This window comes from Schistocerca nitens, chromosome 1 (assembly GCF_023898315.1).
Source record: "Schistocerca nitens isolate TAMUIC-IGC-003100 chromosome 1, iqSchNite1.1, whole genome shotgun sequence".
Taxonomy (NCBI): domain Eukaryota; kingdom Metazoa; phylum Arthropoda; class Insecta; order Orthoptera; family Acrididae; genus Schistocerca; species Schistocerca nitens.
Genome location: NC_064614.1, coordinates 672,931,958 through 672,937,663, shown reverse-complemented (window position 1 = coordinate 672,937,663; position 5,706 = coordinate 672,931,958).

Here is a 5,706-nt window from a genome sequence, read left to right as displayed (position 1 = left end):
TTAGAAATTCGGACAGTTCCATAGTTATGTTGAATACGTTAATCACAGCATATTTGACTTCACATTACTTGACCATGGAACTGAATCCAGACACTGTTTGCATGCAAACAGAAGACACAAGTCAAAAACTGAAAATAGTGTATTATACCATGGAATGAAAATGTACAGTGGGCTGCCACAAGAAGTAAACAATGTAAATGATCCCCACATCTTTAGCAAAAGGCTAAAAAATATTTACCAAATAATAGCTGTTATACTGTAAATGAATACTTAAAATAACTATTGATAGTAACTTAATGTTCATGAATGTCGTACTATATAACAATTTACAATAGGGTTAGAAAAGTAGGAATAAGTATAGGAGCTACAAATACTATAAGGAGCATGTTTATTTTAATGAGAAATATTGTACAAACATTTAATGACACTCATACATTGCATATTGTTCAACAGGTGAATCAGTCAGTCAATCTATCGATTACAAATGATTTGTCAAACACCAAGGGGTCTGTGTATGGGTAAAGCTGGTATTAGATGTGGAGCAATTTTTAATAGCAAATAAATCAAAATTGATTGTAATTGGGTTTTTGACTGTCAAAACTGCTGATTTTACTTGGAAGATTGGCATTAAGGTCACAGAGAGTAGGTGCCCTTCAGGAAGTCACCCTATAGATTGCCACCACGTACAATGAAAATATTAAGGAAATAGGTAGAAAAGATGTTTGAACAAATAGCAATTTGACTATCAAAATCTCCTTATGCTGCTTCAGTGTTCGTAGTTCCTAATCCTAGAGATGAGCACTACTTGATAGCGGATTGCTATTAATTAAATAATGAGATCAGTGCCATTGCCGTATTTGCTTTTGTGCTTCAAATGATATAAGGGAGTGCAGGTCTTCACCATCTTAGATCTCAATCAGGGCTATATTCAAATACCCTTGGAGGAAGGTTTAAAGCCCATTACAGTGTGCATAACAAATTGGAACACATTTGAAATTAATCATTTCCCCTATGAATTAGCTACAGCTCCCACTGTTCTCTTGGTGCTGATGGATGCCATGTTTTCTGGTACAAAGTTTAGGTATGTGTGCCATTATCCTGACAATGTAGAGGGTTATAGTAACTCACTTCAGGAGCACATACAGCATCTGCAGGTGGTTTATAGCAATTACGAAAGGCAGTCCCTACGGTTAATCCATAAAATGTTTTGTTTGCTTGTTCCTCTATCAAGTTTCTAGGGCACATATTTGCATGTGAAGAAATTTGTACTGACCCAGACAGAGTGGAAACCAGTTATCATTTTCCACTTCCACAGAACATGGAACAAACTGCCATGTTTGCAGGCATGGTCAATTTTTTTTAGGAAGCTCAACAGCTGCTTTGCTGAGATGGCAGCTCCACTTAAAGGGTTGCAGAGAAAGAGATGTAAATTTCTTTGGGGGCCTTCACAAGGAGCCTTATTTTTGACTCTTAAGGCACCACTGAAGTCAGCTCTGGTGTTAGCCCTACCAGATTTCAATGTGTCATTCATTCTTCAGATGAATTTGTCTGCTCTGGGGGTAGGAGTCATTTTATTAGAAGAGCAGGAAAGGAGTAAGCAGGTGATTGCTTATGCCTCTAGAGGATTAAGTGAACTAGAAAAAAAGGTACTCAGTTTATGGATTGGGAGCCTTGGGAATTCTGACTAGCTTGGAAAAGTTTTGATACTATCTGGAATTCGAAAGTTCATCCTACAGACCGACAATAAAGCACTCAGTCATGTGTTAGCCAGACCACACTAGAATGTTTGTATTGCCAGGTGGATGACAGGAACTTTAACTTTTAAGTTCAATATAACACAAAGTTTTCAGAACATGTGCTCACATATGGGCTGAGTCATTACGTTTGATTGCACTGACAATAACCAAAAAGAGATGATCAGTTAATAGACGCTCATGCTTCAGCTCTGTCAGTGACTTTGATTCTCATTCAGGTACTTCATGTATTTCAAAACATTAGAGAATTCAGAGATTAGTATGAACACATTCGCAAAATTAAGGAGAGGCTTTGGAAAGTGAAACAATACAACACCATGTTTTGAGAGAGAAAGCACTACTTTGTAAGTGACATAGGCGACGTGAATTTAAGATAATGGTTCCTAAGGAATTATTTCTGTTGCTGTTCCAGTATTTCCATGATCCACTTGTTGGGGGAGGGGGGGGGGAGGAGGCTCATTTAAGATTGTATAACACATATGAAAACATACAGAGTATCTAGTTGTAATGTGTACACACTCAGTAAAGCATCACAGAATAATAAGATAGAATAGGCCTCAAAGCCAGCTGAGAGGGCCTTTCAAATGATATATGTTGATGTCAGAGGGCTGTTGCCTGAGTCATAGACAGGGAACTTATATATTTTGATTTGTGTGAAAGCATTCACACATGCGATTTCAGTATTTCTCAGTGTATTCCACTGATGAATTCTTCTCGAATTATTAGCCAAGTGGTGGCGTCATCTTGTCACAACGTTTCAATGAGTTTCATTCCCATCATCTTTGCCAGAAGGTGATGGGTACAAAACTCATTGAAATGTTGCAACAAGACGACGCCACCACTCAGCTGATAAACCAAGAAGAATTCATCAGCATTCACACATTTTGTCTGGTTATTACCCACCATGGTGGTGACTGAATAAGTGGTCATTCAGAATTTTGTTACCACTTGGGTTCTGCAGACTTTAGTGATTGATAGTATGACCTCATTTACTGCCAATAGTTTTAAACAATTTTGCCTTGGGATGGGAATCCGGCATGTAACAACAACTTATTATCCCAAACCATCTCATGCAGAATGCTTTAATAGAAATCTTAGATTTGCCCTCATAGCATATCATTGCAGTGATCAAATGGATGGGACTATTTGCTTCCATGCTTAACTAATGTCATTTACCATGGCATACCATGAAATCCGTCAGCCCACATCCACTAATTTCCTGCTGGGCTGCCATACTGAAACTGTGTTGTGTAATTTATGGTCCATTGATGACCTCTTGCCTGAAAAGTTAAATGCTCAGTAGGTGGTTACACAATGAAGGTTGGCTGAATGGAATATTAAAGAGGTCCATACAAAGGAAGCCATGCAGTACAATGTGGGGTGGTGGCCAAATAATTAATGAATTGCAGTTTTCAAGGTGTTAGTAGAGCCTCTGAAAAGGTGACAAAGAAATTGGTACCCAAATTTAAGGACATGATTTAGATTAAAAGAGTTCTCATCCCACTAAATGTTTTGATAAGGGATCCACAAACCAGCAAAGAAATCAAGGCTCACCTTTCTCAGATTAGGCTTGGTTCTCTGGGATAATCTGGTTCTTTTCAAGAGGTTGCCAAATTGAGGTGAGAAGTATGTGCCAAGTGTGGTTCTATCTTGCCTGGGTTTGTAGGTTGGCACTGCTTCCAGGGGTTTTTCACAGCCTACCATGTGGCTGTCTGGTTGAGTAAAATTTTATCTGCTGGTATGCATGGGAGTAAGAGGAAACTGTGAGTGGAGCAAGCAGGCTTCATGGTGCTGGTCGAAGGCAGAAGGATGGCCACAAGCTGAGAGTATGGCTCATTTGTGTGAGGTTGCACATACAGCAAGTAGACTTGAGTCACTGGAACCTTTTATAGTTTGTCTTTGTTCCTTCTATGTCTGTAAACTGGTGTTTGTTACATCACCATTGCCTGACAGCTGTCTGCAAACACTGTATTGCTAGACTGTCTTTATAACTCATGACATTAAGGTGGCTGCCAATTTATTGTGGTTACTGTGTGTCCCCCCCAAGAACCATGGACCTTGCCATTGGTGGGGAGGCTTGCGTGCCTCAGCGATACAGATGGCCGTACTGTAGGTGCAACCACAACGTAGGGGTATCTGTTGAGAGGCCAGACCAACATGTGGTTCCTGAAGAGAGGCAGCACCCTTTTCAGTAGTTGTAGGGGCAACAGTCTGGATGATTGACTGATCTGGCCTTGCAACACTAACCAAAATGGCCTTGCTGTGCTGGTACCGCGAACGGCTGAAAGCAAGGGGAAACTACAGCTGTAATTTTTCCCGAGGGCATGCAGCTTTACTGTATGGTTAAATGATGATGGCGTCCTCTTGGGTAAAATATTCAAGCGGTAAAATAGTCCCCCATTCGGATCTCTGGGTGGGGACTACTCAGGAGGACGGCGTTATCAAGGAGAAAGAAAACTGGCATTCTACGGATCGAAGCGTGGAATGTCAGCTCCCTTAATCAGGCAGGTAGGTTAGAAAATTTAAAAAGGGAAATGGATAGGTAGAAGTTAGATATAGTGGGAATTAGTGAAGTTTGGTGGCAGGAGGAACAAGACTTTTGGTCAGCTGAATACAGGGTTATAAATACAAAATCAAATAGGGGTAATGCAGGAGTAGGTTTAATAATGTAGAAGAAGATGAAATGGGAGATACGATACTGCGTGAAGAGTTTGACAGAGCACTGAAGGAACTGAGTCGAAACAAGGCCCCGGGAGTAGACAACATTCCATTGGAACTACTGACAGCCTTGGGGAAAGCCAGTCCTGACAAAACTCTACCATCTGGTGAGCAAGATGTATGAGACAGGTGAAATACCCTCAGACTTCAAGAAGAATATAATAATTCCAATCCCAAAGAAAGCAGGTGTTGACAGATGTGAAAATTACCGAACTATCAGTTTAATAAGCCACGGCTGCAAAATACTAACGCATATTCTTTACAGACGAATGGAAAAACTGGTAGAAGCCAACCTCAGCGAAGATCAGTTTGGATTCTGCAGAAATGTTGGAACACGTGAGGCAATACTGACCCTACGACTTATCTTTGAAAATAGATTAAGGAAAGGCAAACCTACATTTCTAGAATTTGTAGACTTAGAGAAAGCTTTTGACAGTGCTGACTGGAATACTCTCTTTCAAATTCTGAAGTTGGCAGAGGTAAAATACACGGAGCGAAAGGCTATTTACAATTTGTACAGAAACCAGATGGCAGTTATAAGAGTCGAGGGACATAAAAGGGAAGCAGTGGTTGGGAAGGGAGTGAGACAGGGTTATAGCCTCTCCCTGATGTTATTCAATCTGTATATTGAGCAAGCAGAGAAGGAAACAAAAGAAAAATTCGGAGTAGGTATTAAAATCCATGGAGAAGAAATAAAGACTTTGAGGTTCGTCGATGACATTGTAATTCTGTCAGAGACAACAAAGGACGTGGAAGAGCAGTTGAACGGAGTGGATAGTGTCTTGAAAGGAGGATATAAGATGAACATCAACAAAAGCAAAACGAGGATAATGGAATGTAGTCGAATTAAGTCGGGCGATGCTGAGGGAATTAGATTAGGAAATGAGACACTTAAAGTAGTAAAGGAGTTTTGCTATTTGGGGAGGAAAATAACTGATGATGGTCAAAGTAGAGAGGATACAAAATGTAGACTGGCAATGGCAAGGAAAGCGTTTCTGAAGAAGAGAAATTTGTTAACATCGAGTACAGAGTTAAGTGTCAGGAAATCGTTTCTGAAAGTATTTGTATGGAGCGTAGCAATGTATGGAAGTGAAACATGGGCGATAACTAGTTTGGACAAGAAGGGAATAGAAGCTTTCAAAATGTGGTGCTACAGAAGAATGCTGAAGATTAGATGGGTAGATCACCGAACTAATGAGGAGGTATTGAATAGGATTGGGGAGAAGAGAAGTTT